The 12,822-nt window shown below is 38.6% G+C and overlaps 2 long non-coding RNA genes across 2 annotated transcripts; both read right to left on the bottom strand.

Moving 5' to 3' along the window:
• Positions 1-2,017: 2,017 nt before the first annotated feature.
• LOC138212063 (uncharacterized) lies at positions 2,018-3,685 on the bottom strand. The gene is made up of 4 exons (XR_011179395.1): positions 3,504-3,685; positions 2,883-2,978; positions 2,741-2,769; positions 2,018-2,408 (listed from the first exon to the last, which is right to left on the bottom strand). It is a non-coding gene; the product is annotated as an uncharacterized lncRNA (long non-coding RNA).
• Positions 3,686-11,187: 7,502 nt separating this feature from the next.
• Positions 11,188-12,802, bottom strand: LOC138212064 (uncharacterized). The gene is made up of 3 exons (XR_011179396.1): positions 12,733-12,802; positions 12,502-12,633; positions 11,188-11,697 (listed from the first exon to the last, which is right to left on the bottom strand). It is a non-coding gene; the product is annotated as an uncharacterized lncRNA (long non-coding RNA).
• Between the last annotated feature and the right edge of the window lie 20 nt (positions 12,803-12,822).

Here is a 12,822-nt window from a genome sequence, read left to right on the forward strand (position 1 = left end):
AATGACCATATTTGGACGGGCTGGGGGGAGGAGCCAAAGGTGGATCTGACTCGATCTGATTGGAAACCCGACTATGCTACGTCCCCCCGAACGATGGCTGTAACATGACTGCACCACAGGCCTGTCAATCAAACAGACACACCCCCAAAAGCACTGCTTTTTGAAGCTGATTTAAAAATGAATGAGGGATTACTTTCAGATGGACCTCCAGACAACTAATAAGAAGGATTGACTTCATCTAACAACAGCGAGATAACTTGAGAAATTTGATTGACTCAGAATTTCGGGAAACGAGTTGAATGGGAGTCAATGGAGGCTTTTTGGAGCTGACCTCTAGTGGCACTCGGTGGTGTTGCAGCTTAAGACACTTCCGCATCGGCCTCAGTTTTCAGACCCGGAAGCTATGAACACTTTTATATACAGTCAGTGAGCTTTAGGAGTCGTGTTGGAGCTCCAATCAGAGGAGATCCACCGGAGGTCCTGAGACTCTGAGGACCTCTGGTGGCCGGAGGGAGTAACACAAGGAACAAAACCATGACAGACTTGTACTGTGGTCTGGAGGTGTCTGAGACAGAACTACAAAACACACTGTGAAAGAGGAAATGAGGAATTTTTATATTCAGGAATTTTACATCATCAGCCGTAGAAAAGACATTTTTTTTTTACAGATAACATTCAGACATGAAGCTCTTTAAAGTCAAATATTCTACATTAAATTCAGTTAAAATCTTTACACTGAAAACACTTTAAAAAGAAGCAGTGAATCTTAACCTCAGAGCTACATGTTGCAACAGGAAGCCAAAAAAATTGAATAAAATGTCGCCCGTCTACTGTCCAAGTCGGTAGATAGGGCCCCGAGTTCTTTACTTAATTTAATTGGGTTCGGATAACTAATTAGCTCACAGATAGAACTTAACAGACTGATATAACAATGTAGCTACTAAATACGTGTACTAACCCTTTAACCTTTGAAGGTAATAAACACACCCAGAAACCGTTTTAAAATTAAACACAATAGTTTCCCATTTTAATATAAGGCAAATGAATCATATTAAAAAAAGGAAAATAAGTGTGTTCTTGACTTTTTGTTACACTATGCAGCTTTAAACCAAAGAACTTTTCACTATGACCGTGATACACAAACACACATGCACACCCCACTAATAATACTTATCTAAGGCGGCAAATTTACCTTTAAAAATAACAAACATTGCAGGCCTGGTTCGATGCTCGGGCTCCTGCAGACCAAAAACTTCACGGTCGCTTCACTCAACTGAGCAAAAACAAATGAGACAGTCTGGTACCTTTCCTGAAGTAATGCAGTCCAGCAGACAGTCCACAGCAGGATGATGGAGGGGGGTATATTCATGGAGCGGGGTGGTTATCCAGCGTTGCCAGAGGAGCTCTGAGCCTTCCCGTGTAGCTCAGAGCGCCACCTGGTGGTCATCTCTCGGTTCACCGTCACAAACGGTCCAGACGAAGCCACTGAGTGGAGCTGGGTGAGAGAGCAGCAGGCTGCAGTCCGTCCACGAGGCTAATTAACTACTGGCTGAATTAAGGAGCAGAATCAGGTCACAGATATCAAACTTTGTGTGGAAGTTCACTGCTACTTCTCTAACAGGAAGTCCTCCAGATTATCTTGCTGATAATTCAAGATTTAGGGAAATATTCTACTTTTCCTGACCACTTTGGCAAAACTACACCAAGACACCGCTTTGCTCACTAACCTCTCTCTCTTCCTCATCCTCTCACCATGTCCACAAACGTTGCCACAATCATGTGACCTCATACACCTCTATCGACAGAAATCACTCAATCAAATCAACTGCTTCTATTAAAAAAGGAAAACATCAAATACATCAATTCACTTTTAACATTCTTATCCATGAACTTTACATTTGATCACACAAATGAAATATGTAGTTTAACCTTACTGTTTAATAAACTGTATTCATTTATTTATTGTATCAAACTATTTATTAAACCTTGATTTATGCATGTTTTTACCTGGGCTACAAAAATAAGAATAAAATAGTTGTTATAAGCTATATTTCTTGTTAGATAAATGTCAAATCCAGCTGTTGTGTTCTGATTTAAATGCAGATTTAAAACATTTTGCTTCTTAATATGAGAGAAAATCCAGACTTGAACTTCTTTCTCAAAATTTCAGCTTGAAATAGAAACAACTTGTCATAAAAAACACATCGTCATGTTGGTAAGAAAACACAAAGACATCAAAAGTAGTACAAATATTTGCTGATTCTGTTTCCTACTCGTGTAAAACGTGATGAGATGATGTTTAACAGCAGTGGAGTCATTTCTGTTGATGATCAGCGGAGTTGGAAGGAAACAGAAGGTTCTCCGATGTTTTCATAGTTCACTGTACCGACGTCTTCATCGTTACGCACCTGTGGAAAACAACACAACAGTGTTTACACTGAGTTTAAACTGAGGTCATAGTTTGTGGTATTGTTGAGATGAACTGTCTCATGTTGTCACGTTTATCTCTTATTTTCATCTTCTCATGTGCAGCTTTCAGTTTTTTTGCTATAAATGTTCAGTTTAGATTTCCTAAAGATTCCTTCGCTGAGATAAACACTTCATTTCAAAACAACACAGTTGTGCAATTTTAGCTCAATTTTCTTTTTTCTCATGTTTATTCAAAGTTATAGAAACAAATATCACAAACACTTGTTTTTTTCTGGAAAGTTATAACTGAATATTCAGTGTTTAAACTCACAGTGTTTTCTTCCTTCTGGTTTTGGTTTCCTGAAAAGACAAAAAGACAAAATAAAGAGTCGACTTTTGTTTCCACAGAAAAACTAACTTCAGGGTCATCAGAAGTTTTTGTGTAGAAAAGTTTCCTCTGTTAACGTTCTCACCTTTAATTCTTGTCCAAATGTTGACTGTAACAACAGATATCACGAGTGCTGCAAAACCCAAAGACACGACGATGCACCACATCAAATATGGAAAATCTGAAATCAATAAAGAAACATTTGGGCTTCAGGTTTATTTTTTTCTGTTCAGAAAATGAAATGTTTTCAAAGGTGATAAATACAGTCGGTGCTACATGTTGTTGTGAATAATAGACAGAACAAAATAATAGTCATATTATCCTGTTAGAAATGTGTGAAATATTGTGTTAATTAATGTATGAATTAATGAGTTATGGCCATAATTGTGTTTTGTGAGGTCACAGTTACCTTTTACCACCAAAGTTAATGTTGGTCCCAAATTTGAAAAAATATTCTCTCAGGGCGTTTATGAGATTTCTCGTTCACAAAAATGTAATGAGTGGAAAAGAAGGACGAGAGGTCACAGTGACTTTGACCTTTGACCTTTGATCACCAAAATCTATTCAGTTCATCTGAGTTTAAGTGAACATTTGTACCTAATGTGAAAAATCAATACATCCTGAAGACCAAGTGAACATTTGTGCCAAATCTAAAAAAAAATTCCATCCGGGATTTCCTGAAATATTACATTTGTATTGTTTGTACCTGGTGATGTGTTTATTTCCTTTGTTGCAGTTGGTTGAATTGTTGGTCTGATTGTTGTCTTTGTTGCAGTTGGTTGAATTGTTGGTCTGATTGTTGTCTTTGTTGCAGTTGGTTGAATTGTTGGTCCGATTGTTGTTTTTGTCGCAGTTGGTTGAATTGTTGGTGTGATTGTTGTGTTTGTTACAGTTGGTTGAATTGTTGGTCTGATTGTTGTCTTTGTTGAATCTTCATCTGAAAAAATGTAAACAACAACAGAACAAAATAACTGGACGGTAAGAACATACTTCATGTTACCTTGACAACAACAACAGAGGACACAAACTGCTGATATTTAAACTTCAACAAGTGTTTTATGTAATTAAACATCAGTAAGATGATTTTAAACCATTTTCTCACCTGACGTCTGATGACTGAAGGAAAACAGCTTCTCTTCTTCAGTGAAGACATCTGTCACTTTACACTTCAATAACTTGTAAAATTCTGACTTCTGATCAACAGGAGATGTTGTAAATGTCACAATGGCATTACACGGATATGATAATGTCTTCATGTCCGGGGAGGTGTTCACCCACTCCGCTCTGTATCTGCAGTGGTTATGTGACAACACGTAGCAGTCCAAGGTGACTGTCCCATTGACTTCATAGTCAGTTACTGTTGAAGATGTGTTGAGAAAGAAAACAAAGGTTAAATGAACTTGATCAATAAAGTCAGAATTATTGTCATTTTTTTCTGTATTTTGTTCCGACAGTTTGATCTGAAAACACAATGATGTAATAAATACTCACTCTTAACAACAGATGGATAAACATCGAAGTCTATTTTTTCTTGTCCTGGTTTGAACTGTCTGCAGATGTAATAACCAACATCTTCATCTGTGACGTTCTTTATAACCAGAGAACAGTTCGATGTAACACTCAGTCTGTCTGATTTAGATCCAACATCCGGTCCAATCTGCCCGCGATTAATCAGCTGTGCAACCACGATGCTCTCTGAATGAACGAACAGCCAGTCAGTGATGTTACAGTTATGTTGACCAGGTATCACATTTCCACAAGGCAAAGTGACATCATGTCCTTTCATAGTGAAGAGAGACAGATATTGTCCAGCTGTTGCTGTCGAGGAGAAGAGAGAGAAATGTGACAAACTGTAACATGAAGATGGCTGTAAAAACAAGAATCAATTAAACTCATCAAGTTACAAACAAATCGTATCTGTCTCAGTTGAAGGAAGAATATTTGTATTTGAAGGTTTCTGATATGAATTCTTACCTGTAAACTGAAGCATCAGCACCAGAAATAAAGACATTTGACTCCATTTGAACGCAGCCATCCTGCTTCTGTCTCTCTTGTTCTCAACTTCACAAATGACACAATCACTGATGTAACTTCTTCTTTAAGATGAACATAGTTTCTCCTTCCTGCGAAGACTGAACTGTCACTTCCTCATAGTGACTTCAGTCTATGTTTTCTATTCTAAATAGTTAAATGAATTCAAGATTTTAATTTAAAATCTCCCTAAACTTTGTGAAGCGTCTTCCATCTTTTAACGTTTATGTATTTTGTGAACTTTTATATCCAATGTTTTCCAGTAATGTAACAACGGACAATTTCTTAATCAGCCAGAGAACAGAGGAAGTTAATATGGCACACCCAAAAATGTCACCACATTTATGTTACTCTGATTTCTTTTGTCATTGTTTTATTTTTAGTGACTTAATATGTAAAACATGAATTTAGGAATTGAAGTAATAATGACAGAATGTAATTTAAACACATGGACTGTCCAGAGGGAAAGTAAAGAATTGCAGCGCCTCAGAAGGAACTGTTGACACCGGAGCAGGTTGCTTTCAGGAGAGACTCCCGCTCACTCCTCAGATGCAATCTGGAAGAAGAACTGAACGCTTCATGTCTTCATTTCTGCTGAACTTTACCTGCGTCCTACAGGATATTAATTTAAGTTGCTGTGTTATCATCCCCTGGTTTGGAGCAGGCAAATGACCATATTTGGACGGGCTGGGGGGAGGAGCCAAAGGTGGATCTGACTCGATCTGATTGGAAACCCGACTATGCTACGTCCCCCCGAACGATGGCTGTAACATGACTGCACCACAGGCCTGTCAATCAAACAGACACACCCCCAAAAGCACTGCTTTTTGAAGCTGATTTAAAAATGAATGAGGGATTACTTTCAGATGGACCTCCAGAAAACTAATAAGAAGGATTGACTTCATCTAACAACAGCGAGATAACTTGAGAAATTTGATTGACTCAGAATTTCGGGAAACGAGTTGAATGGGAGTCAATGGAGGCTTTTTGGAGCTGACCTCTAGTGGCACTCGGTGGTGTTGCAGCTTAAGACACTTCCGCATCGGCCTCAGTTTTCAGACCCGGAAGCTATGAACACTTTTATATACAGTCAGTGAGCTTTAGGAGTCGTGTTGGAGCTCCAATCAGAGGAGATCCACCGGAGGTCCTGAGACTCTGAGGACCTCTGGTGGCCGGAGGGAGTAACACAAGGAACAAAACCATGACAGACTTGTACTGTGGTCTGGAGGTGTCTGAGACAGAACTACAAAACACACTGTAAAAGAGGAAATGAGGAATTTTTATATTCAGGAATTTTACATCATCAGCCGTAGAAAAGACATTTTTTTTACAGATAACATTCAGACATGAAGCTCTTTAAAGTCAAATATTCTACATTAAATTCAGTTAAAATCTTTACACTGAAAACACTTTAAAAAGAAGCAGTGAATCTTAATCTCAGAGCTACATGTTGCAACAGGAAGCCAAAAAAATTGAATAAAATGTCGCCCGTCTACTGTCCAAGTCGGTAGATAGGGCCCCGAGTTCTTTACTTAATTTAATTGGGTTCGGATAACTAATTAGCTCACAGATAGAACTTAACAGACTGATATAACAATGTAGCTACTAAATACGTGTACTAACCCTTTAACCTGTGAAGGTAATAAACACACCCAGAAACCGTTTTAAAATGAAATACAATAGTTTCCCATTTTAATATAAGGCAAATGAATCATATTAAAAAAAGGAAAATAAGTGTGTTCTTGACTTTTTGTTACACTATGCACCTTTAAACCAAAGAACTTTTCACTATGACCGTGATACACAAACACACATGCACACCCCACTAATAATATTTATCTAAGGCGGCAAATTTACCTTTAAAAATAACAAACATTGCAGGCCTGGTTCGATGCTCGGGCTCCTGCAGACCAAAAACTTCACGGTCGCTTCACTCAACTGAGCAAAAACAAATGAGACAGTCTGGTACCTTTCCTGAAGTAATGCAGTCCAGCAGACAGTCCACAGCAGGATGATGGAGGGGGGTATATTCATGGAGCGGGGTGGTTATCCAGCTTTGCCAGAGGAGCTCTGAGCCTTCCCGGGTAGCTCAGAGCGCCACCTGGTGGTCATCTCTCGGTTCACCGTCACAAACGGTCCAGACGAAGCCACTGAGTGGAGCTGGGTGAGAGAGCAGCAGGCTGCAGTCCGTCCACGAGGCTAATTAACTACTGGCTGAATTAAGGAGCAGAATCAGGTCACAGATATCAAACTTTGTGTGGAAGTTCACTGCTACTTCTCTAACAGGAAGTCCTCCAGATTATCTTGCTGATAATTCAAGATTTAGGGAAATATTCTACTTTTCCTGACCACTTTGGCAAAACTACACCAAGACACCGCTTTGCTCACTAACCTCTCTCTCTTCCTCATCCTCTCACCATGTCCACAAACGTTGCCACAATCATGTGACCTCATACACCTCTATCGACAGAAATCACTCAATCAAATCAACTGCTTCTATTAAAAAAGGAAAACATCAAATACATCAATTCACTTTTAACATTCTTATCCATGAACTTTACATTTGATCACACAAATGAAATATGTAGTTTAACCTTACTGTTTAATAAACTGTATTCATTTATTTATTGTATCAAACTATTTATTAAACCTTGATTTATGCATGTTTTTACCTGGGCTACAAAAATAAAATACAATAGTTGTTATAAGCTATATTTCTTGTTAGATAAATGTCAAATCCAGCTGTTGTGTTCTGATTTAAATGCAGATTTAAAACATTTTGCTTCTTAATATGAGAGAAAATACAGACTTGAACTTTCTTGAAATTTCAGCTTGAAATAGAAACAACTTGTCTTAAAAAACACATCGTCATGTTGGTAAGAAAACACAAAGACATAAAAAGTAGTACAAATATTTGCTGATTCTGTTTCCTACTCGTGTAAAACGTGATGAGATGATGTTTAACAGCAGTGGAGTCATTTCTGTTGATGATCAGCGGAGTTGGAAGGAAACAGAAAGTTCTCCGATGTTTTCATAGTTCACTGTACCGACGTCTTCATCGTTATGCAACTGTGGAAAACAACACAACACTGTTTACACTGAGTTTAAACTGAGGTCATAGTTTGTGGTATTGTTGAGATGAACTGTCTCATGTTGTCACGTTTATCTCTTATTTTCATCTTCTCATGTGCAGCTTTCAGTTTTTTTGCTATAAATGTTCAGTTTAGATTTCCTAAAGATTCCTTCGCTGAGATAAACACTTCATTTCAAAACAACACAGTTGTGCAATTTTAGCTCAATTTTCTTTTTTCTCATGTTTATTCAAAGTTATAGAAACAAATATCACAAACACTTGTTTTTTTCTGGAAAGTTATAACTGAATATTCAGTGTTTAAACTCACAGTGTTTTCTTCCTTCTGGTTTTGGTTTCCTGAAAAGACAAAAAGACAAAATAAAGAGTCGACTTTTGCTTCCACAGAAAAACTAACTTCAGGTTTATCAGAAGTTTTTGTGTAGAAAAGTTTCCTCTGTGAACGTTCTCACCTTTAATTCTTGTCCAAATGTTGACTGTAACAACAGATATCACGAGTGCTGCAAAACCCAAAGACACGACGATGCACCTCAACAAATATGGAAAACCTGAAATCAACAAAGAAACATTTGGGCTTCATGTTTTCAAAGGTGATAAATACAGTTGTTGTTACATGTTGTTGTAAATAATACACAGAACAAAATAATAGTAATATTATCCTGTTAGAAACGTGTGAAATATTGTGTTAATTAAAGTATGAATTAATGAGTTATGGCCATAATTGGGTTTTGTGAGGTCAGTTACCTTTTACCACCAAAGTTAATGTTGGTCCCAAATTTGAAAAAAATATTCTCTCAGGGCGTTTATGAGATTTCTCGTTCACAAAAATGTAATGAGTGGAAAAGATGGACGAGAGGTCACAGTGACTTTGACCTTTGACCTTTGATCACCAAAATCTATTCAGTTGATCTGAGTTTAAGTGAACATTTGTGCCTAATGTGAAGAATCAATACATCCTGAAGACCAAGTGAACATTTGTGCCAAATCTAAAAAAAATTCCATCTGGGATTTCCTGAAATATTACATTTGTATTGTTTCTATCTGGTGATGTGTTTGTTTCCTTTGTTGCAGTTGGTTGAATTGTTGGTCTGATTGTTGTCTTTGTTGAATCTTCACATGAAAAAATTTAAACAACAACAGGACAAAATAACTGTACAGTGAGAACGTACTTCATGTTACCTTGATGACAACAGAGGACACAAACTGCTGATATTTAAACTTCAACAAGTGTTTTGTGTAATTAAACATCAGTGAGATGATTTTAAACAGTTTTCTCACCTGACGTCTGATGACTGAAGGAAAACAGCTTCTCTTCTTTAGTATCAACATGTCTCACTTTACACTTCAATAACTTATAAAACTCTGACTTCTGATCAACATGAGATGTTGTAAATGTCACGATGGCAGAACACTGATATGATGATGTCTTCATGTCCGGGGAGGTGTTCACCCACTCTACTGTATATCTGCATTGTCCATATGTCAACACAGAGCAGTCCAAGGTGACTGTCTCGTCCACTTCATAGTGAATTACTGTTGAAGATGTGTTGAGAAAGACAACAAAGGTTAAATGAACTTGATCAATAAAGTCAGAATTATTGTCATTTTTTCTGTATTTTCTTCCAACAGTTTGATCTGAAAACACAATGATGTAATAAATACTCACTCTTAACAACAGACAGATTAATATCAAAGTCTGTTTCTTTTTGTCTTGGTATGTATTTTCTGCAGGTGTAAAAACCAACATCTTCATCTGTGACGTTCTTTATAACCAGAGAACAGTTCGATGTAACACTCAGTCTGTCTGATTTAGATCCAACATTTAGTCCAATCTGACCGAGTTTAATCAGATGTACCGCTGATCTGCTATTTGAATTAGCGAACAGCCAGTCAGTGATGTCACAGTTATGTTGACCAGGTATCACATTTTCACAAGGCAAAGTGACATCATGTCCTTTGATAGTGAAGAGAGACAGATGTTGTCCAGCTGTTGCTGTCGAGGAGAAGAGAGAGAAATGTGACAAACTGTAACATGAAGATGGCTGTAAAAACAAGAATCAATTAAACTCATCAAGTTACAAACAAATCGTATCTGTCTCAGTTGAAGGAAGAATATTTGTATTTGAAGGTTTCTGATATGAATTCTTACCTGTAAACTGAAGCATCAGCACCAGAAATAAAGACATTTGACTCCATTTGAACGCAGCCATCCTGCTTCTGTCTCTCGTTCTCAACTTCACAAATGACACGATCACTGTTGTAACTTCTTCTTTAAAATAAAATAAATATAGTTTCTCCTTCCTGTGAAGAATGAACTGTCACTTCCTCATAGTGACTTCAGCAACGTTTTCTCTCTTCTGCCACTCCTTGAAATCTTTTAAGATATTTACGTTAAATTTCTCAACATTTATGTGTTGAGATCAAAAGAGTGAAAACTTTTTAACATTTTAACTTTCATGCATTTAGCTGACTGTATTTTCTCCCGTGTTTGTTTGTGTGGGCTGCAGTGGAAAATTGATCAACCACAGAAAAAGAGGAAGTTGAATGAGGGAATCGTTCTTTCAGATAAATGTTCCCGTCGACGCAGCTCGTCTTTTTCAGAGTTTATTATAAGAAAACTCCGTTTTCATGGTGAAGTTTGACGGCAAACATAAACCAGCAAACCACTGAAGTCTGTGATGAAACACGGTGAAGCTGCAGCAGCTGAATAACAACATAGATGAGATATTTTAGTGTTGGTTCAGATTTATATCTATGAAGTAACTTTCTCTGAAAACTAAAGAGGAAGTGTTGGTGGTGAGAATGTGGGTTGAACAGCAGAAGAGATCTGCAGGTTGGTTTTACTAACGAGGACCAGATAAACATCAGAAACACAAATGCTTCTCACATTAATGAGCGTCTGACTGAACCGTCTTTAAGCGTCCCACCATCCAACTTGTGAAAACGTGTCGTAGCAGTTCAACATGTTTCATCAGAGTCTGTTTGACTTGCTGCAGACATGAACCTTCGGTCCAGTAATGCTATCTGAGGATATAGCAAGCGGTGACCAGCTGGCTTGCCAGTTCGAAGCAGGAAGTGACCATATTTGGACAAGCTGGGGGAGGAGCTAGCGGTGGATCTGACTGGTTCTGATTGGAAACCTACGTCCCGCCCACCGATAGCCGTAACTGCACCACAGACCTGTCAATCAAACAGACACGTCCTGTTGCGAGGTGAGTTTGGAACGGACCCGAACGCAGACACAGACTCGAGTCAAAGTTCAAAAACAGTCTTCATTTTGTACACAGGTGGTCACGTGACTAAAGTCTTTTCACCCGATCTCCTCCTGATTATCTTGCTGATAATTCAAGACTTGAAGAAATATTCTACTTTTCCTGACCACTTTGGTAAAACTACACCAAGACACCCCTTTGCTCATTAACCCCTCTGTTATGTGGTGCGGCAGGATTGGACCCAAAATGGAGTTCAGGTACAGAACAGACTTTATTTACTGGTGAAGGATGAGTCCGAGGCAGGCTAGCAGGCTGGATAGAGGTAGTCCGGCAGGACAGGACAGGACAGGACAGGACAGGACGGGACGTATTACTGGCGACAGGTTGCGGGTGAGTGGACGTAGCAGACAGGATGGACCGACAACCCAGGACTGCAGGACCAGGGTTGATATGGTGTCGGGAGGTGATTAGTGGGATGAGGAACCGGTGTGTCAACCTGCAGCTGGTAATCAGCTGGATTGTCAGCAGCTGCTCAGAATGATCAGGGGCGTGGCCATGGGAGGTTTCTGGAGACAGGAAGTGGAGAGACACAGACCAAAACACAAAGCACATGGCACACCACAATAAACATGGGAATGACAGCACACATGAAGAGAGGAGATCTGGGGAAACAAAGGTCAAAACACAGGGTCAGACAGGGATCCTGACAGACTGCTGTCCAAAATAATCCCCATATCTAAATATGATCATCATCATGACTCAACATAACAACTTGCTATATCATAATAACCGGTTCTGGTATTACCAGGGGTCTCTAGCACAAAATTCTGGGTCCATTTTGTTCTCAATCCATGAAGCCCATCGCAAAAAACGATCTCAATTAACAGAAGTTAAACAAACAAGGAAATACATTTTGAATGTTGCAGGAATGTTTTTTTCAACAACAAAGCACAGAAAACAGAAGATGTGAGTAATAATATTAAATAAACAGAGAGCAACATTTAAATATATTTAAAATTATATGCACATTTAAAACAATAAAGCATAAAAACCAAGAAAATATATTTACAAAACAATAATGTTGTCCCGGTGAGTAAACAGTAGAAAGAGTGTGTTTGCCCTGTTTATTCACACTCTTGGCCTCTAGAGGGAGTCTCAACTCTCCTGATGGCTGCATGTCCAATCTTCAGTTTCCAATAATCAGTGACAGACAAAGAATGAGACACTTTTTTTAAAGGGCTAAACACCTTCATACCTTGTGTCCTCTATGACAGACATCACTTTCCAATCAATTGTTTCACATTAAAAATCTAAATCTATAATCCAAACGATCACGTAACGTTGATAAAAACAACATATTAACGTGTTACATCTTATTTGTTGGGTTTGTTGACAGAAGCGTAAAGGTTGCCGGGATCAGATGAAACTCCAGCCGAGGAGGCTTTCACGGTGCTGTAGGTCACAGAGTCGCCTTCGTCTTCTTCTTTCTGGTCGTCACGGACCTAGAAGGAAACATTGCAGCGTTTCGTACACGTAAACATAACCTGACGGGAGTTTTGAAAGTCATTATTTCAACACAGTCTCTCCCACGGATGACTCACCCGGGCTTTGCGGTCGTCCTTCCTGGAGTAGCTGATGGAGGCGTAGGAAACACCTTCCTCAGCATCCACCTGCACATTTAAAGACAACCA

The sequence above is a fragment of the Embiotoca jacksoni genome, unplaced genomic scaffold, assembly GCF_022577435.1.
Source record: "Embiotoca jacksoni isolate LCO1_2020_lvr unplaced genomic scaffold, fEmbJac1.0.p SCAF_52, whole genome shotgun sequence".
NCBI lineage: Eukaryota > Metazoa > Chordata > Actinopteri > Embiotocidae > Embiotoca > Embiotoca jacksoni.